The sequence below is a fragment of the Canis lupus genome, chromosome 16, assembly GCF_011100685.1.
Source record: "Canis lupus familiaris isolate Mischka breed German Shepherd chromosome 16, alternate assembly UU_Cfam_GSD_1.0, whole genome shotgun sequence".
Lineage (NCBI taxonomy): Eukaryota > Metazoa > Chordata > Mammalia > Carnivora > Canidae > Canis > Canis lupus.
In genome coordinates this window covers 31,743,003-31,765,043 of record NC_049237.1, presented here as the reverse complement: position 1 = coordinate 31,765,043, position 22,041 = coordinate 31,743,003, and the positions used below count along the sequence as shown (strand labels likewise).

At 39.0% G+C, this 22,041-nt stretch overlaps 1 long non-coding RNA gene across 4 annotated transcripts in view; it reads left to right on the top strand.

Moving 5' to 3' along the window:
* The window catches only part of LOC111090294, a 104,104-nt gene that overhangs the window by 58,319 nt on the left and 23,744 nt on the right, over positions 1-22,041 (top strand). Inside the window, exons 1-5 of one of the 4 annotated variants that reach the window (XR_005371479.1) lie at positions 2,472-2,513; positions 11,220-11,314; positions 15,213-15,281; positions 16,732-16,836; positions 17,970-18,192. The exons of 2 other annotated variants lie outside the window; for them this stretch is intronic. This is a non-coding gene — a long non-coding RNA (uncharacterized LOC111090294). Of the gene's footprint in view, positions 1-2,471; positions 2,514-9,331; positions 9,476-11,219; positions 11,315-15,212; positions 15,282-16,731; positions 16,837-17,969; positions 18,193-22,041 lie in introns of those variants that run through there. One more of the 4 variants, XR_005371480.1, reaches the window with a different exon arrangement.

The window sequence follows — 22,041 nt, the reverse complement described above, 5'->3', positions numbered from 1 at the left end:
ATGAGTGTGGTGGATATAGGGTGGTAAAATGCCTACTTTGAATTATTCCATTCTTTTCAACTAAACAAGGACAATTTAAAACATTGCTTCTGTTCTAGATTTCACTGAAACTTGGATTCAGCCCATGCTTCTGTTGACATCACCTTTATCAGGGAGCACTGGGGGCAGGGCTATGGTGGCAAAAAGGATTCTATTACCTATTCTGAAGAGGACAGAGTCCTTTTCAGATGAATAAATAGAGAGCAGCCTTCCAGCTCTGAGGTGACTGTTTTACAGGAAAGTATTTGTTTTGAGTGCTAATGTGAACCACAAGTATTAATCTGGGCTCTTCATTTCATTGACATGCTTCACATTCTATGTGGTTTCCTGCTGTGACATTTGTAACTGTTGAAAGTGCTCAGTGTCCTGCTGTTCCTCCTTGACAAGTCCACTAAGCAATGGTGGCATTGACTGGTGTCTCCCTGGGCCTACTGTCATAGTGATGTCACTAGGACAGGCTGCCTCCCCACCAGAAATACGCTTTACTTGCCTGGTTTAGTTGGATCAGAATTTATAATTTAGAGTTAGAAAGCACATAAAGGGCTTATTTGTGTGAAATATGAAATGTGAAAATGCAGAGTCAGAAAAACGAAGCCATTTGGCTAACAGAAGAATTATGGGTAGTGGGGAAATTAGAACCTAGGGTTATTTCTATTGTGATGATTCTGTGGTATTTAATGATTAATTATTCAGACCCTGTATTTATCAAACACATAAGCCATTTACAAAATTTTTCAATCCATACTCAATATTTTTCCATGTGCTCTCCTAGGAGATTAGGGACAGAGAGTCTTGATTTCACATGGGAGTATTGAATGGTTAAGAAATGTAAGTAGCAATGCTTAAGTCAATTAAGTCAGTGACTTGAATGAGTGGTTTACAAACAAACACTTTGAGGTGTTTGAGCCAATTGTTAAATTCAATTGGCTCTGTTTTGGCTCCTATTTTGGAATTCCAACACCTGATAAGTATTAAGTAAATTTGGAAAGAATAGGCACACACCATATTTGCTCTTTCAGGCTCCTACAGATTGATAAGTTAATAAGTGAGCTTGCTAAATATTCATTCACTGGCGGATGCTACTTACTGTGCTGGGTGTTTGGATATATAGAAGAGAAAGCTTTTACAAAAATGGTTAAGGAAATTGCTAATGAAGAGGAGAAAATGCTCATCTCATCAGAATTCCTGATTTTCAGAATTTAGAAATTTGGCCATGGTTTGTCAAGAAACTGATGGAAAGTTTTCTCTCTTTTGGAGATTTTAAAAAGAAGGCAGCCATCTTTGTTGTTAGCTTAAGAACTGGAATTCTTATAAGTAGAAAAATAAAAGAATAATTGTCATACCAGGTCCAGTAACACAACTAGGTTCCAGTGCTTATTTTTTCTTATTCCTGATCTTTTAAGCTGATTTCCAATTCATAATATAATCAGCCATCAAATTCCATGAGGTCGTCCATACCAAGAGGTATTTTATTTTATTAGTTATGATTTTAAAAAATTATATTAAATTTGCCAACATACAATATAACACTCAGTGCTCATCGAGAGACTGTTTTAAATCTTGAAACCATATGGAATAAGGCACCTCTCCTGGTGTCCTCTCTCTTTTGAGAGACTAGTTACTCTGTACCTATCAGTTAATAGGCATTGTGCCAGGAAGAAGGCTGACTATCTCAAATTCACTGCAATAAAAAGAAGATTCTTCAATGAGGAAATGGCATAACTCAAGACTTCCCTTCTTCCTAGGTAAACACTAGCAAATGCTCTAAGTTAAGTTGACTCATGATGAAAGAATCAAATTGTTTGAGTATATCTACACGCTGTACTTTTGATGAAGATTTTCTGCCAAATTATAGAGGCATAGAAGCAAATAAAAGTTCTTGCACCACAATTCCACTACCTAGACGTTTTTAATAGTAGCATTGAATTCATCTTTCTGTTCATATGCACTGTACATGTAGATAGAGAGAAAGGAATAAGATCATCAAGTAGAATCAGATCAGTAAGTTGCTTTTGGCACAATATATTAACTTCAGTTTTATATCAAGCCAACAGAAAAAAAGAAACAAGTAGATTTATAGGAAGTGCCGAACTCACATAAATGTTTCTCTACCTCCAGAGTTTCTAGTTTTTAAAAGATCTTTTTAAGGTTATGAGAAAAGACTATGGAAAAAAATTAAGAAATGGAAATCCTTGTGTGTGTTTTATAGCTCTGTGCTTCTGGTTTTGACAATATTGAGGGATGCCTTGCTATAAAAATGGAGGAATTAGCACCTTGAACAACCCTCCCCTTCCCTTCCCTTCCCCTCCCCTCCCCTCCCCTCCCCTCCCCACTCCTGACTTCTATTTTTACTATGTCAATGTTTATAAACATCTACATTCTGGAACAAACAAAGGGTTGCAGAATGGGAGGAGGGTGGAATAAGGGGGTAACTAGGTGACAGGCATTAAGAAGGGCATGTGATGAGATGAGCAGTGAGTATTATACTATATGTTGGCAAATTGAATTTAAATTAAAAAAATCATTCGACAAAAAGATCAGGTTACAAACAATATTATAGTATAATCATATTTCTATTTTTAAAGATAAATAGGTATTTTAGAGAGATTATAAGAATATAAAATAACCAAATTACTAAAGATTGTGGGAGAGACTGTTTCCTTTTTGTTTGTCTATATTTTCTAAATTATATACAAATAATATTTTTTATTATTCACCATCATGTAATATAATATTTTTATTTTAAATAAGTTCAAGAATTTTACCTATACCATTAACTTTATTAATCATACATTCTCATACACCACCCCTCACACACTAAAATACATGGAGTTTTCTTTTGCTTTACAGAACACAAGAATTGAGACAGATAATGATGTGTACAAGTCAGTACTTGTGATCGTTAATTTTATATGCCAACTAGACTGGGACATGGGGAGCCCAGATGAACCATCATTTCTGGGGGTATATGTGAGGGTTATTTTTGGATGAGATTAGCCTTTGAATCAGTTAAGATGATTGCTCTCCCCAGTGTGAGTAGGTGTTCAATCCATTGAAGGCCTGAATAGAACAAAAAGGGAGGAAGGGAGCATTCACTCTGCTTGACTGAATGATCTGAGACATCAGGTTTCTGATCCTTTGGCCTGAGATTTACACCATCTGTTCTCCTGGTTCTTGAGTCTTTGGATTCAGGCTGGAATTTATACCACTGGCTTTCCTGGGTCTCCAGCTTGGGGATGGGAGATCGTGGGTCTTAGCCTCCATAATCAAGTAAGCCAATTCCTCTCTCACATATACACACACACACACACACACACACACACACACACACACATATACATGTATATACGTGATTGAGTAGCACATGCAGATGGAGCATAAATCAAAGCAACGTAAAAAGTGCATGTTGAACAACCTGTACTCTATTAATGCCCCTGTTACTTAGTTCCCATCCTCTGCAAATGTTAACATCTCTTTTTATTCACCCAGCGTTTGACATTTTATACAAGTATATAGTCTTCTGGACCTTATTTTTGCCACACAACAATGTATTTTGGAGTTCTTTCCATAATAATGTACAGAGAGCTTCTTCATTCTACATTACACTGAATAATATTCTATTATACAAATGTGCCACAAATTACTTAAACAGCCCCCCCCATTGAAGGACCCCTAGGTCATTCCAACTTGCTGTTATTATAGACAATTCTGGAAAAAAATTGTACACAAACCATTCAGTACGTATGCAAATGTATCCAAGAGCAATTTCCAGAAATGAGGTTGCTGAGTCAAAGGATAAATGCATTTGTTATTTTGATGGTTCTTGCCAGTTGCCCTCCACAGTGGTTGAACAAATTTATATTCCCTCTAGCATGGTATTAAAATGTATGTTTCTCTAAAACTTTTGCTATTAGGATATGTTGTCAAATTTTTGGATTTTTTTTCAGCTTTCTTAGGATAAATGAAGTGAGCTTATTTCCATATGTTTAAGGGCCACTTGTGTTTTCAGAGAATTATTAAAGTCCTTTGCCATTTTCATCTGGATTGTCAGTTGCTTTGATATTAGGTACTCATTAAGGTATTTAATTATCTTAATTATACAACTAAAAAAAAGGAAGTGCAAAAACACTCCCATATATAAAATCATCCTAAGTGACAATACCCCAAATTTTTGACATGTAATTTTTAGATAGATTTATTTATTTATTTATTTATTTGAGAGAGAGAGAGAGAGAGAGAGAGAGAAGGAGACAGAGGGAGAGGGAGATAGAGAATCTTAAGTAGAGGCCATGTCCAGCATGGGGCCTCATGTGAGGCTTGATCTCACCACCCTGAGATCATGACTTGAGCCAAAATCAAGAGTTGGATGCTTAACCACCCAGGCATCATTATATATACTTATTTTATAATACAACATCATGTCACACATATGATTAGGCAGTTTTTTAAAAACGTCTTGTGAACATCTTACTATTACAATTGAAAGAATTCTACACTGAGGAGACATGGGATCCTTGGAGCTGGAGGGATGAGGCAAGTCGAGATCCACAAGAAGTGGAAATGTTTTACACAACAAGGAGATTAAGAACGAATGCTGCAAAGTCAGAAGTAGGAGTAATGACAGGGTCTTAGAGGTGAGATAAGATTTCAAAGAGGAGATTTGGGCAAGTACAGGTTAGATCAAGTAAGGAAAAAGGGAGACCCTATATTGGATAATTACTGTAAGGTGTGGGTTAATCAGCATTGGGCTCAATGATGTGCAGACTCTCACCTGGGCCAGGGTATCCAAAGGGAGGAGGCAAGGATGAAATTGGTTTAGGTCAAGTTTTCCAATTTTGCCTTAAATATTTAGAGAATAATTTTATCAGAACTATACTGCTACTTTCAAAGACAAAATAAAGATTCATTATGATTTATATATTTTCTGGGGATATGTGAAATATGATTTTCCTAGTTTATCTCCTGGTGCCCTTCATCAGAAAAGACATAAAACATATGATTTGAATTCACATGATGATTTTTAGTATTCTTTCTACTGGCCCTTAGAGTTCACTATAGGAAAGTCCTTCTAGTCCTGGGAGTTTGCTCTTCTCCTGTTCTGGAGTGATCTCTTCTCTACCATTCATTTAATATTCCTAATGATTTCCAAAAGTCGCTGTGGTCCCTGAACCCATAGCATCAGCATCACCTGGGACATCAATAGAAGAATGCTGATTCTCAAGCCCCACCCCAAATCTACTGACTAAGAAACTAGTAGGTAGAGATCAGCAATCTGTATATTAACAAGCTTGCCAGCTGAGTGTGATGTGCAGCCAAGTTTGACAACTGCTAGCTTAGGACTATAGTCTCTCAAAGTTTCTCTTAGGAGGAACTACAGTGAAGTTTTTAAAGGTCTTTTTTTTTTTTTTTTTTTAAGATTTTACTTATTTATTCATGAGAGACAGACAGACAGACACACACACACACACACACACACACAGAGGCAGAGACACAGATAGAGGAAAAGCAGGCTTTATGCGGGAAGCCTGACCAGGACTCGATCCTGGAACTCCAGGATCACGCCCTGGGTGGAGGGCAGGTGCCAAACCACTGAGCCACCCAGCGATCCCTGCAGTGAAGTTTTTGATGAAGATGAGAGAAAAGGCCTTTGTATTTTATCTTCTGGCAATCCTACACTATGTTTATTCTTATATTATAGCTGAGAAAACAGGTCCAGAATGCTCTAGTTTTGCAGAATTGGAGCTTGCATTTCAATGGAGTGATGTTGCTTTTAGGCAAGGTTGAAGAGAGAGAGAGAGAGAATACATGTGTGTAAGTGTATTTGTGTATTGGGGTCACAGGGAAGGGAGAAAGGAAAATAATTTATATATTAATTTTAAGATCCTGGCCCCCATCTCACACCATATACAAAAAGTAACTCCAAAGGAATCTAAAGCTATAAAACTCTTAGAAGAAAATACAATAGGAAATCTTTGTAACCTTGGCTTAGGTAATGGTTTCTCAGATACAGTACCGAAAGCACAAGCAACAACAATGAAAATAGATAAACTGATCGTCATAGAATTAAAAACTTCTGTGCTGCAAATGAAATCAAGAAATTGTAAAAAACATAAAAATTAAATTAAAAATCAGTTCATGGAATGGGAAGAAATATTTGCAAATCATATAGCTGATAAGGACTTTGTATCTAGAACATTTAAAGAGTTCTTACTACCCAACAATAAAACCCAAATAACCCAGTTAAAGAATGGGCAAAGGAGGAAAACAGTATGGATATTCATCAAAAAATTAAAAAAAAGAGGGGCACCTGGGTGGCTCAGTTAGTAGTCTGACTCTTGGTTTCAGCTCAGGTTATGATCTCAGGTTCTTGAGATTGAGCCCTGTGACTTGGCTCTGTGCTAAGTGTGGAGCCTGCTTAAGATAATCTCTCTCACTCTCCCTCTGGCCCCACCCTCCCACTTTCATGCTCTCTAAACAACAATAAAAATTAAAAATAGAAATACTGTGTGATCTAGTAATTCCACTACTGGGTATTTATCCAAAGAAAATGAGAATACTAATCTGAAAAGATACATGTGCCCCTGTTTATTGCAGCACTATTTACAATAGCCAAGATATGGAAACAATCTAATCGTCTATCAATAGATGAATGGATAAAGACAATGTGGTGTGTGTGTGTATATATATATATATGTATATATATACACTGGAATATTTCTCAGCCATAAAAAAGAATGAGACCTTGCCATTTGTGACAACATGATTGGACCTGGAGGGTATAACACTAAGTGAAATAAGTCAGACAGAGAAAGACAAATACCATATGATTTCACTCACATGTGAAATCTAAAAAACAAAACAAATGAACAAAAAATCAAACTTTAAAAAAAAAAGCAGAAACAGACCCATAAATACAGAGAATAGTCTGATAGTTGCCATAGGGAAGAGGTGGGGATAGGCATAATGGGTGAAGGGGAGTGGGAGATACAGGCCTCCAGTTATAGAATGAATAGGTCATGGGAGTAAAAGGCACAGCATAAGGGACACAGTCAATGGTATTGTAATAGCATTGTATGGTGACAGATGGTAATTACACTTGTGGTGAGCACAGCTTAAGGTATAGAGTTGTCCAATTGCTGTATTGCACACCTGAAACTAATGTAACATTGTGCGTCAACTATGCTTCAATGAAAAAAAGTGGGCAAAGGATTTGAATAGACATTTCTCCAGAAAAGATATACAAATGGCCAATAAGCATTTAAAAAGATGCTCAACATCATTAGTCATTAGAGAAACATGAATCAAACCTACAATGAGATATGACTTCACACCCAGTGACATGGCTAGAATAAAGATGACAGATAATAACAAGTGTTGATGAAGGAGTGCAGAAAATTGGAACCCTCATTTACTGCTAGTGAGGATGTACAATGGTGCAGCCACTTTAAGATTTGTCAGTTCCTCAAAATGTTAAACACAGAGTTACCATAGGAACCAGCAATTCTACTTGTAGGTATATATCAAAGGCAAATGAAAATATACGTCCACACAAAAATTTTTACACAGCTGTTCATAGCACATTATACATAATAGCCAAAAAATGGAAACAATCCAAATGTCTGTCAAGCGAATATGTTTGACATATTCATAAAATGGAATATTGTTTATTGATAAAAGGGAATGGAATGCCAATATATGCTATAATATGGATGGACTTTGACAATTTATGGCCATATATAATTGCCATTTATGTGGAATGTTCAGACTAGGTAAGTACAAAGAGACAGGGAGTAGGTTAGTGGTTGCCAGGGACTGGAAGAAGGGAGAGATGGAGAATAACTTAGGAGATGGGCTTTCTTGGTGGGGTGGTGAAATGTTCTAAAATTAAGTGGTGATGATGGTTGCATGGCCCTGTGAATACAGTGACTACTGAATTGTATACTTTTAAAAAATGAATTTTATGGAATGCAAGTCATAGCTCAAGAAAGCCATGACAAAAAAAACTAGTTAAGATCCTGGGGTGTAAGATAAGAGCACAGAGCAAGAGTCATTTTTATCAAGCCATGCTTACATCTCCAGAGAAATCCCTCAAGAACCATAGGGCAGAGAGTCAACTTGGAAACACTGAGCTCTGTCAATAAATTCTATTATATTGCTTGGAGGCCCCTGCCCTAAAATATCCCAAAGACTGCAGTACCAAGTTCAGAAAATTAATTCCAAATCTGAATTGGGAGATATTGGGGGGGGGGGTGAAGGTATTCATGTCACTGAGCCCCGTCTGACGTGATAGAGAGCCAGAATGAAGAACTGGTAGGGATGGAGGGATTAGGAAGAGACGCCATCACACAAAAGAATCCAATTTCCTTATTGTGAATGTCTTTGCTCATTATTCTGATGAAAGGTGTGAGTCTCTACCCTCAGTGCAAATGAAGATAGAGTGGAGTAGCTGCTGGAAGGTAAAGAGCATCCCAGCTGGCTCTGGCAGCCCATGGAACCTGGACTTAGCCTTAATCAGCAGCAAACACAGTCAACCACGTTCTCTGTGGTTGGTTCCAGATCACTTAGAAAGAGGCCAGCAGCTGGTGTTTTGGGAATTGAGCTGATGAGATATTATTATCTGCCCATCTTCATTTTCAAAACATAAAAAAAAGAGATTCAAACAAATGCAGGGATCCTTGTTTTTAGCTCAGCTAAAGTGTGCATGAGGGATGAGAAACAGTTCAGGGTTTAAAGGGTGCTGGCTGGAGATCTGCTGGTGATACTAGGAAGGAGGAGAATGTCACCACACCCTGCTCTCCCCTGCCCGCTCCCAATGTCCTGCTTCCCCTCCTAGTCTGTCTTTGAAATTTCCCTTGACAAGTTTCGCTGACTTCTACTTTAACCATGACTGCTGGTTTTCTTTCTCAAATACAAATTTGAAGCTGTCGTTCCCTCGCTGAAAAATCCACGATAACCTTGTCTTTAGCCCACAGGATAAAGCACAACGTCTTCACATAAGATTTAAGTCCCTCATCAGGTCACAATATACTCATCCTCTTTTACTTTTCTGTCATACATCCTAAGTCTCTGGTACATGTCAAGAATTTAGGGAGAGGGGCGCCTGGCTGGCTCAGCTGGAAGAGCAGTGGCTTTTGATCTTGGGGTTGTGAGTTCCAGCCCTATGTGGGTGTGGAGGTTACTTAAAAATAAAATTTTTAAGAGAATTTTGGGAGCACTTGTATCTTCTTTTCTTCACCTTGGGTATTCTTATTTATCCTTGAAGGTTCAGTTCAAAATATCTCCTCTAGGAAGACTTTTCTGATTCCTCCAAGCTGGATTAAATGCTCCTCCATGTTGGTCCCACAAGGTCACACCTCTTCTCTCAGCACAAAATACTTAGGGTGGATCAGTCAGTTATTACACTAGGTTGCATGCTCTAAGAACAGGCTCTTACCAGGTATGTGTTCTTCCTCCCTAGTGCAATGTCTTCTCCATTGCAGGCTCACTCTTGTGCATCTGTGCGCTTGCTCTCTCTCTTTAATGAAGGGGATGGACAGTGGGACCAGATAGGTGGATAAAATATAGACTAAGATGAAATTAAGATTGGGGCAGGGTGTGCTAAAAATCGGAACTTGCATCTATTATTGTTTCTTTGTAAAGGAAGGGCACCAGGAATGAAGGCAGTGAGAAATCCAGAATCGTCTGGGGACTTCGTGATGTGAAAAGGGTGTCCTTACCAGGAAATTAAACTGAGCTCATTATCTCATTAACTTTTGACTGGAGTGGGAATATTCAGCTGAAATTGTATTATCTTTCCAATATGACAAGTTGGTAACAACCTGGGATTTTGAAAGACATTTTGTTTTCTTAGCAAGAAATTCCACCAATACAAATGAGTATCCATGGAGAGGAATTCCATTTTAGAAAGATCCTTAAAGGCAAGAACCATGCATGTCTAAATTGCTTTGTGTGCATGATGAATCCCGACGGTTGATAAAGGTATCTTTACACTAAGATTAAATCTCACCATCAACATATTGGAGCGGTTAAAATTTTTTCACTGTTATACAAGATAATTGTGCTTGACCAAGCTTTTCCCTTCTCCCAAGAGATCCTTTGCCATGCAGATAACAGTCCGGCTTGCTTATTAGAAGCCACCAATTTTAATGTCCTTCAACTTCCAACGGATATTACAAATTCTATGTTTGATTAGATTGTTTACCTTACAGCCTTGTTTTTCAAAGATGGAAGGAGATTTCTTGAGATTCTTAAACTGCTTGTTGGTCAGACTAACATCTACCTTACAAAGTAGAGGGAATCTGTGTCCTTGGAAGAAATTATTTTCTTTCTAAAGGTGGGAGGAATGTGATATAGTGCAAGAACAATGGGCTTGGAGTCAGGGATGAAAGTTTTAATTCTAATTCTTCCACAGGTTTCTTTATTCTCAATTCTCTATGAACTAGGTAGGGAACATGTACCAGAAGGGTTCTGGGGTGGGGGAAGGGAACTACTAAATGGGATCAAAACAGTAGAGCACTTGATTGATGTCTTGCTTGGCTCACAAAGACCCCCATGTGTTAGCTTGGGCAGAGCAGGTCCTAGCATGTGCTCAGCAAATATTGGGGGAATGATCTTAATCGATGTCCTTCAGACAAACCTCTCTCTATATTGTGCCTCTTTTTTTTTCCAGAAAAGGGGAAAGAAGTGAGGGAGGGGGAGAGGGAGAGGAAGAGAGAATCTTAAGCAGACTCCTTGGTCAGTGCAGAGCCAGACATGGGGCTTGACTTTACAGCCCTGAGATCATACCTGAGCTGAAATCAAGAGTTGGGTGCTTAACCAACTGAGCCACTCAGGCTCCTCTAAATATTGTGTCTCTTAAAGCTTTCAGTTAATACTCTGTGTAAGAAATTTAGTAGTTTTAAACTTTCTGATGGCTATGATCACTGTTTGCAGGGTGAATATCTATAAATACTCTACTTGGATATGACAGCAAAAATCTGAGGAGATACCCAGTGGGGTCACTTTGTTGACTAACAGGCTTCTACATCTGTGTGAAGGCAAGCTGAGGGAGTGTCATCAGGCTGGCCCCCAATTCCCTTTGCGAAAATCTGCTTTATCTCACAAAGGAATGAGCACTTCTGCTTGAGAGACTTCAATTGCATCCTTTACTTACTATAGGTTTTTCTCTCCTTTTTCCATAGCAAGATGGACAAGCAGCCAGCATAATAAAGAGGTCACACGTAAACAAGCCTAAAGAATATAGACAACTATAAATTCTCTCTACATGAAGTTCAAGGTCTGCACTTGGAAATAAAGGAGCATGGAGCTCAAGAGTCTGCCTAGGAAGGCTGAGAGGGAGCTCTTCAGGGCTGTGGAAGGAAGGGGTGGGGAAAGTATTTGCTCAGCATCTGCAAATAAGTTTGCACGAAGATGAAAAGGTAGCAACATCTGAACGAGTGTTACAGGTGGCTGAATTAATTAACTCTAAATCCCAACACCCCTAAACATCCGGTGTTGGGATTAGGGAATCAGAGCTAGTTTACTAGTGAATCCCAAATCTCAGACATTATTTGGATTCAAATTGAAACTGTTGCAGATGGATCCAGGTGGGAAAAGGATTAGGGAAATAGGGTGGTTGGATGTTTTCTTTCTCCTTTGGGAAAAATGACAGACTCTGACTTCTTCTCCTTTTGTTTTCTCATACTTCTCATACTCTTTCTTCTTCATGTCTCTTCCACTGGCCATCCTTCTTCTTTTCCTTCTTCTTTTTTTTTATTTTTTTATTTTTTATTTATTTTTTATTTATTTATTTTTTCTTTTCCTTCTTCCATCATCCATCCATCCATCCAACCATCCATCTCTCTGCTTTCCTAGTCCACGGGATGCCTGTTCTCATGTCTTTTTACTCCTGTCAGCCCATCTTCGCCACTGCCAGGTCTCTACTCTCTTGTTACTTCACCCTTTTTTTTACTTGTGGTTTATTTTTGCTTCAGGGTGTAAGCTTGATGAGTGTCCCTCTATTCTGAACATGTGCTTCAATTAAAAAAAGTTAAAAAAAAATATTGCCAGGATGAAAGTGAACGGCCACTGAGAATGCAGTAAAGAAGATGATTTCAAAGCCATGTCAGTGTGGAATGGTGAACCTCCACTGGCTGAACATATCAGTAGTGGATGGGGTTTTGGTTTCATGAGGACCAAGCATCCTATCGTCATATCGAAGGACATTGAATATCCTCAGCTTTTATGGCAATGCTTTTTGATGAAAAAGATGAGATTTAAGGGGAAAGTCAGTCAAGGCAATGTACTATATAGGTAGGGTTTTTGGAATGAGGGGTGGGATGAGATTATGAAAAAAGAATAGGTTGCATCAGAGTTCTTCCCAATTTTTCTTTGGGCCTCATGTCCTTGGGGATGGGCATTTGCTGTGTAAGCAGTGGCATTTGTAATGAACTCAGCTGTGGACTTATAATGAACTTGGCCATTTGTTAACTGTTTGACCTTGGGAATATTATTTAAATTTCCTAAGCTTTGGTTTACTTACCATATATATATTATAAAGATTTTATTTATTTGAGAGAGAGAAAGAGAGAGGGTTGGCAAGCAGGGGGAGTAGTAGAGGGAGAAAGAGAGAGAAGCAGACTCCCTGCTGAACAGGGAGTCCAACATGGCCTCAATCCCAGGATCCTGAGATCATGACCTGAGGTGAAGGCAGACACTTCACCAATTGAGCTTATCCAGGCCCCCCTGGTTTATTTAGCTTAAAAAGGGAAGGGGATGATGAAAGCTACCTCAAGGGTTTGCAGAGGACATTCATGAGGTAACACCTGTGAAATGCCTGGAACTTAGTGTGTATTCAATAGGCAATAGCTGCTATTATTGATATTCCCATGGAAAAAAGGCCTATGCAAATACTTTGGTCATATTTAAAACACCCTGCTATTGAAATAATCACCCAGAAAATTCACATTCTTTTAGAAAGAAAGCTTTATATAAATACAAGTGAGGGACTCTCTGGGGGAGTTTTGTATATTAGTGGAACAGCTTAGATTGATGCCTTAGACCAGGGCCAGCAAACTTCTCCTGTAAAGAGCCACAAAGTAAATATTTTAGGCTAGGTGGGTCACAGGCTCTGTTCCAACTCTGCATGTCTGCTGGTTGTACCCTGAAAGCAGCCTTAGACAGTATGTAAATGAACGAATGTGGCAGTGTTTCAATACAACTTCATTTATGGCTGCTGAAATTAGGATTTCATCTACTTTTCCTGTACCATGAAACATTATTTTTCTTTTGATGTTTTCTTTCCCCCCCCGACCAAGGAAACCTGCAAAAAACATTCTTAGCCAAGTGGGCCATGCAGAGACAGGCAGCTGGTTAGATCTGACCTGTGGGTCGCAGTTTGCTGACCATAGTCTTAGAGCCACGAGATGCTAGGATGTCAGTTTGCTTCCTTCCTTTGGGAAGGTAGTCACAAGTGAGGACTCAGAGACATTCAGTGATGTGGCTGGAGTCTCTCTTGGCTGGGCAGCAGAGTGGAGATAAGGGCGTAGAACTTGAGACTACTGGTCTCATGACATTTGGTCCCTGCTATAATTTTGCTGACTTTGGTTTCTTCTTTGCTCTAAATCTTTCCTAGGTCATGATACTGTTATATTTGTTTCTCTCAGAATATGTTCCGGATCATCTTGTGTATTGATTTCTACAGAGGTCCCATTGCTGAGCACAGGAGGCAGACTCAGATGCCCTGGGGACCGGGAAGTTGACAGGCCTTGTCCCAGGCTATACAGGAAATGTGGCAGATTGGGGAGCTCAGGTCACATCTGCCAGAGAAAATCCTCTTCATCTTAGATGACTGTGGCCTTCAAGTGTGAGCCCAGGGACTTCAGTCTCCTGACTTCTCAGGAAAATGCCAGAAATCTAAATTTTTATGTGGAATTTCAAGATACTAGCACAATTTTTAAAAAACCTGGGAGCGCCTGGGTGACTCAGTTCAGTTTAGCTCAGGTTATGATCTCAGGGTCCTGGGACTGAGCCCCACATCGGGCTCCCTGCTCAGCGAGGAGTCTGCTTCTCCCTCTGCACCTGCCCTTCCCCTTTTATGCGTGTACTCTCTCTCTGTCAAATAAATAAATAAAATATTAAAAAAAATTTAAAACGCCCATGATGACCAAGCAGAGCATGACGAAGGAGAGCCAGCCTTCAGGAGATCAGTCATGAACTTCATCTGAGACTGTCATTTCTTCATAGCATCACAGAAAAGTGAAATATAAATATTTTGAGAAGGCTTTCTTGCTTCGTTTAGAAATACATTTGTTAAAATGTATTTGTTCAAAGAATGACAAGTAACAATATTTGTTGGAAAGGTGACAGTAAGGCGCTGGTCTAGGACAAGCAGTGAGCCTTCCTTTACCTTTTGACCCGTGTAATGATTGCGCTTGACAACAGACCTGCTGCCGGGCAACTCTCGAATTCCTGAGGGGCACTGAGCAGAAATTGCAAAGTGCCTCAGGGATGGGCTACACATTTTCAAATTTTAACTCGTGGTTTGCTTGAAGCTTCCTGAAACCTTGTGTTGCTGTTCCTTCTTCACCGACAGAGTGCCAAGGATCATGGCAGTTGTTCTGTTTGTTGAATAACTGACACTCTGTGGTGCCTCATTTTCCCTCTTTTTACTGATACCTAAAGTGATACAGTCCTGTCTGAGGTGCCACCGCACCGAGGGGGCCTTAGAGCTGATGGGGACGACACTGCAGCTGGGATGGTGTCCCTGGGAAAGAGAGGAGGGCCCGTGGGACAGTGACAGAATGGTTGGGCAGAAATCAGCTAACTTACAGGTCCCTGGGTTTGGACGCTCCGGATAAGCCAGACTGGCTACATGGCAATCATCTGGGAGATTAGGGATTTCTGGGCCTCATCCTTACACTCTGATTAGTGAGTCTGGATCCATATGGGGATGTGCACTTAAAAAATCTACCCAGATGCTTCGGATGTTCAGCCAGGTTTGGGAACCACTAGCCAACACTGGTTTTAGTGTCTTAGTTCTAGGATCAGGAAGACTTTTAGAATTCCCGAGGCAACCAGTTGGGGTGTGGAGCCCGAGCTAGGAAACACTATGAGGGGTGCTCTAGGTTTTCACGCAAGTACTAGAAACCACCAAAGTGGAAACTTGAGATGTAAACAAAACATACTTTCTATAGATGGAGCAAAGTCTCGATCAAGGAAGAAACCAATGTCAGAGGATTCTGAGAGCAGCTCAAATGGCTCAGGTAGTCCTTTCTGTTCATTACTCATAAGTCTCTACAGACCTGCAATCTTACTTTAATATCTGAATAGATATAACTACATCTTAATTACCCATATTTGAAAATTGAACATACAAACTCAACAATGGCCAATGGGCCATTTTTTGCTGATAGGGTTAAATTTAAGTTTTTTCCTTCTGCCTCTGTCTTATCAAATGTCGTTGTCCATGACTTCCCTGACAGAAATTTTTCTTCAGCAATATCGGTTCTTATCTATCATCTCTCTCTCTCTCTCTCTCCTACTGTTCCTTTGGACTTCCTCTGTCACTAGTAAGTCATACCCACTCTTCTAGCTCATACTCTTGTTGGCTTTCCCTTCTGTGTTCTTGCAGCAGTTATGATTAGTGCTATGTGGATAATCAATTGTATACTGATTTATGTTATAGTCTAAAAAGTGGCTTCTTATTTACAAAAGCAAATATATACATTGTAAAGCAAGTTCAAAGCTACAGCTTTTCAGATGAAAAGAAAGCTCTCCTTTTGTCTCCTATGTCCAACCTCTTTTACTTCCTGCGACTACATTTTCTGAGCTTTTTATATACATATATACACACAATAGGCATATGTTGATGTGTTATCATTTTTAAGAATGAAAAGCCATAAATTTTAAGTTATGTAATATATTTTGTTTTTATGTGAAATTACTGGAACGCAGATGTCACTGACAACATTCTCAATACTAGAATTACTCTAACAGGTATTGAGTTGGGGGGCACCTGCGTGGCTCAATGGTTAAGTGTCTGCCTTTGGCTTAGATCATGATCCCAGGGTTCCAGGATCGAGTTCTGCATCAGGCTCTCCTCAGGGAACTTGCTTCTCTCTCTGCCTATGTCTCTGCCTCTCTCTCTCATGAATAAATAAATAAAATCTTTAAAAAAAGAGTATTGAGTTGGGTCATGTTATTAAGGTTGAAGGACAAAAAAGACTTCAACCACAGTAATCCTTTTATGTGCTACCAATTTACATTGTCAATCTAACATGCTATGACTGAAAAATAAATAAAAGCAATGTATTGGATTTTTTTGGGCCAAAGGGTACGCACACTTTAAATGCTTTTTGATATACATCAGGCATTTGAAAAATTTATACGTTTATCCTTATTTCTGCAGTGTAAGAGAGGATGTATTTTCCCCCACCCTGCCACAATGGATATATATGTATGTATATACATATACATGTACATATATGTATATACATATATATGTATGAATATAATTGGATATCCAATTATATTCATATATAAATTCATATATAAATTTGGAGGGAGGCAAGTTCAATACTCCTTTAAGCCATCTCTTAGTTATTATCCTGTACTTTTTATGCTGTACAAAGACCATTCACAAATATCATCTCCTTTGATCCTCGTGGCAATGCCAAGAGTAGGAAGGGTAGATATTTTCTTCTCACTTTACAGAAGAGAAGATCAAACTCAGAGAAGTCAAATGACTCAGGCAGTTTGCGTGGTTTGCAAGAGAGCTCGGAAAAGATAGGTCCTCTGTGTCTTCTCTGCTGCTTTCAGGTACCCCTCCAGATATTTCCCTTGGAGAGAACAGTGTGGGAGCCAGGGTACCCAGGATTCCCCATCTGAGAGGTGCTGTGGAGTTGGGGACCCCAGCCTGGCTCAGCTGCTGCTGGCCCATCTCGTGAGATTCTAGATGCTCTCTGGAATTTTCTTATTTGGGCTGCCTATATGCCTACTAATATTTCACTCTAAAGGCCACAGATTTGATTTCCCTCTTTTAATGAAGAGTAATATTAAGGACACATTGAAGAAAATATGAAAGATCAGCCACGTTCTTCATTAATCATAGTAGGTTCTGTGACCTCAAGGTAGAAGAGAAAACTGAAGGAGGACAACTGAGAGCAGGAAAGGGAAGAGGTTTGAGGCGCATGTGTTTCAGTTACTGACTGGGCAGTCCACGCCTGCCCTCCCCTAAGCTGCCAGGCAGTGTTAGCAGAGTGATGGAGAGGGGCCTGCCCCTCTGGCACTCCAGCAAACCTTGCTAATGTAATGGAAATGATAATTATTCCCAGTCCCAGGCATTTCATTTCCTCCGGACTGCAGGGGTATTAAAGTTGATTAAATACATATGCTTTGGGTAGACAGCTCCTCCAGTCACATATGGAGTGATCAGTTGTCTTTGTGCTCAGAAAGAGCGAGACCCAAGACCACAGGAGCCAGCCTGAACTGGGGTGAGGAGCTAGGGATTGAGAGGGTCCAAGTCCTTTGTTACAGGCAAGACAGAGGCACAAACCCAAAGACTAAAAAAAAAAAACAAACTCCCTATATCATTGTACAGGTTAAAAAAAAATCTCAAAAATGTTTATTACAGTTAAAATTCAACTTCAATTTTAATAGAATTTGTCATTTCCTTCTCCTTCCAAAAATACATATTGGACAAATATGAATAATTTATACCCATTTGTCTAAAACTTACAATTTAGGTACAAATGTATGCATGTGCAGTCTTGGATTATAGATTGCAAGGACAGGTACATTCTACAGAGTGTGGGCAATGACTCATATGTCCCCAGGATTCAGTTGTTTTTAAAAAATATGTTTCTTAAAATGATTGTTCTATTCTGTAACATTTCTCAAGGCCCAGAAGTAATGTTTGTCTCATTTGGAATTATATGTTTAATTAATAACAGCTTGATTTTCCACACCATTGACATGAGGCAATGTTAAGAGGCTACTAGAAACAGGCTTGGGAATAGTTGATGCCGGATCTTGAGAGGAAACCTTTGAATACTCCACTTCTTACTTGTCAGCTTCAACCAGTCTCTCTAGGTATTGATGTAGTAAGGAGCAGCAGCTCACAGCTTCACTGGCATTGATGGGCGTGGTGGCTTCACGTCCAGGCTGGATTGCAAGGTGGGTATTTGGGGCAATGGTTGTGCTGGTTATTCTCTGGGGTTCTGAGATATTTTGTTTGGCACATGGTACTTGGTTCAGAAAGTCCCTTCATTCCATATATTAGAATACATATACACATATATATGTATATATATAATCTATGAAAAGGGAATTTGTATAACTGGGTACACAAAAGTCTTTAAAAATATTTTTAATATCTAAAATATCAAATTTTAAAAATGCACATTTTTGCCAATAATAGGGCTTCCGATTTTTTAACTCTTGAAAACATATTTTTGTTTGTGTGTTTTAATTTAAAAAAATTAAGAAGTTAAGATCACCCCAATCCTGTCATTCAGAAATAACCAATGTTAATATTTTGAGGTATTTACTTTTTTCATTCATGACTTTCGATAGAGTTGCAACCATAAGAATTTATCCTCCATGAAAAGGCATAGAGGAGACTTAAATGTACATCACTCAATGAAACAAGAATTGACCTTGAGTTTTTGTATAGACATTTTCCCACATCTTGAAACTATTTTAAAATATAATTTTAATAGCTTCACACAGGAGGGCCTGGGTGATTCAGCTGGTTAAGCGTCTGACTTCAGCTCAGATCATGATCTCAGGGTCCTAGGATTGAGCCCTGTGTCAGGCTCCATGCTCAGTGGGGAGTCTACTTGTCCCTCTGCCCCTCCCCTGGATCATGTGTGCACTATTCCTCTCTCAAATAAATAAATAAAATCTTAAGAAAAAATAGTTTCACACAAACTTAGCTTTAAAGTATTTGTTTTTCTTGATTATAAAAGTAATTTTAGAAAATTAGGAAAATTGAAAACATAAAGAACATAAATCACAGAAGAGCCCATCAAGTGATAATCAATTTTAATATTTTTGGTGTATTTCTCTCTCAATTTCCTCCTCTCCTTCCCTCCTTTTATACCAATATACATGTTATACATACACATGCACACACATCACTATGATTATCTATATGTGTGGCTGTGCCAAATTTTGGAAAAAAGAATGATTTCTAAACTTTTGTTTTAAACCTAGTTGTTTGAGTTTTTCCAAAGGCATTACCAAATTTTTGAAAACCATAATTTAATGGCTATATAATATTTTATAATTTTCTTAACTAATCTTATATTGCTGATATTTAAATTTGTTGCAAATTTTCATTGTAAATATTGAAACAAACTGCATTTGTATGTAAAGACTTGTGAGCCCATCATTACAGCCTTTCCTAGGACATTTTCTTAGAAGGAGGATAGTAGGGTTGAAAGAAACATGGTAAGGCTCCTGCCATGCACTGCAGATGACCTCCAGAAGCTTTTCCACACCTTCTCAGAAGACTCCAGTGGGCTTATCACACTGAGCTTAGCCCTATGGTATTTCCTGCCTGCCTTATTGCTGCTCATCTAGTGAGCAAAGACCAGCTATTCTTCTTCTTTTTTAAAATTAGAATTAACAATTTTTTTATTGAATAAAAACAATTGACATATGATATTAAATTAATTTTATGTATATAGCCTAGTGATTTGACATTTGTATACATTGTAAATTGATTACTACAAGTCTGGTTACCATTTGTTCTCATTCAAAGTTAATACAATATTATTGATTATATTCCCCGTGCTGTACATTACATCCCCATGACTTATTTTGTAGCTGGATGTTTATACCTTTAGAGCACCTTCACCCATTATGCCTACACCCTCTTGACCCCCTCCCCCCAGTACCCCTTTCCTCAGGCAACCACCACTCTTTCCTGTATCTATGAATCTGGGTTTTGTTTTGTTTTGTTTTGTGTTTTAGATTTCACTTAGAAGTGAAATCATGGGGTATTTGTCTTTCTCTGTCTGACTTATTCACTTAGCATCATACACTCAAGATCCATCCAGGTTCTAAATGGCAAGATTTTCTTTTTTTTTTTTTATTGCTGAGTAGTCCATATATATATATATATATGGAATGCAAAAACACACAGCGTATCTTTATCCTATCAATGGACATTTGTTTCTATACCTTGGCTATTGTAAATGATGCTACAATGAACATAAGGGTGCATATCTCTTTCTGGATTAGTGTTTTCATTTTCTTCAGATAGATATTCTAGAAGTGGAATTGCTGCCATTAAATTTTTTTTTTTAATTTTTAAAAGACTTATTTATTTTAGAGAGAGAGGGAAAGATCACAAGTTGGGGGAGGTGCAGAGGGAGAGAATCTTTAAGCAGACTCGCTGCTGAGCAAGGAGGGGGGCTCTATCCCAGGACCCTGAGATCATGACCTGAGCCTAAAGCAAGAGTCAGGCGCTTGATAGACTGAACCACCTGGGCTCCCTGTATTGCTGCCATTTTTAAAAGATGAAGAAATGGTGGTCCAGGCAACCTCACATGGAGAAATAAGCAGTTAAGAGGGGGGCAGCTAAGTAATCTGAGTCTTAGCTCATTGCCAGATCCTTAAAACAAAATAAAGTAAAATAAACACAGTTTGTGATGTCCAGAGGCAATGGAGCTGATAAGAAGCAACAAGAGAGATACAAATCAACAGGTCTTCTGGTGCTTTTGCTGGCCAGTTAGAGACTCCAAGGGGAGGCAACAAAATTACTGTTGCTCTGGTGTGTAATTGGCTCAGTCTATCTAGGGAAAAAAGTGTGAGAGCTCTAATTTGCAGAAGTCACAAACTAAAGTGTGTGGAAATGTACTTAAAAAAAAAAATCAAAGTGCTGAGATGGCTTTGTTTCCCAATAACCACAATAGAAATTTGGGATAGTTATAGTTTTAATCAGATGGTTAGGGAATCCATGTGGTTATTCTCTTGATGGTTGTACTTTCTCCTTTTTTATAAAGAAGGCACTAGACAAGGTTCCTCAGGATGAATGTTTCTGACCTAGATTAAACGAATAAAAAGCAAAACTCAAGCTGTTAACTCTTTATTGGCTGCACTGATTACTAAATTTAGCACAGACACTGGGTATTCTATTCCACAGCTGCCCCCCCCCCCCCATCCTGCTCACATCTGGATCAATTTCCTGAGTCCTGGCAGCCTGAGCTGGTGTTTCACTGAAGGATATTTACTCCCACACAGCTGTTCAGCAGTAGGAGCAGAAAATCAACTCAGATACAATTAATACCGTGTTGTAATAAGGAGACGTCACCATGAGAAACAGTTGCTGAATTGATTCTGATGATACCGGGGAGGGTAGCTATAATGATAATGGTGATTAATATAACCATTACTGGGTGCAGGCTCAAAGAAGGAGCATATTTTTTATCCTGCCTTTGTTTATGCTGGTGCAATCTTTCATGCTCCAGTTATCCACGTACATCATTGACAAAAAGACATTCAGTATAATTCAGGTAGATGATGGGATGACACCCAAATGCCAGTATGATTTTTTTTTCCTGATAGAGATAACCTTGTCTGAAATCGCCAAAGTTCTCAAAAAATAGAATCTTGTAACAAGAATGGTCTGACTTGCTGAAACTCCTCTGTAAGAGAGGGCTGGAGGAGACTCTGATTGTTCAGTATCCTCCCTGTCTTGGGGGAGCACGATTAGAACTCTATAACTGGGCAGTCCAGGTGGCTCAGTGGTTTAGTGTGGCCTTCAGCCCCGGGTGTGGTCCTGCCTGGAGACCCGGGATCGAGTCCCACATCAGGTTCCCTGCATGGAGCCTGCTTCTCCCTTTGCTTGTGTCTCTGCCTTTCTCTCTCTCTCTCTCTGTGTGTCTCTCATGAATAAATAAATAAAATCTTAAAAAAAAAAAAAAAAGAACTCCTTAACCGGACACCATACCTCCATTGCCTGTGGGAGTTCCTCTGTGGATGCTGTCACTGCATGAGGGCGAGTCCTTTTTTTTG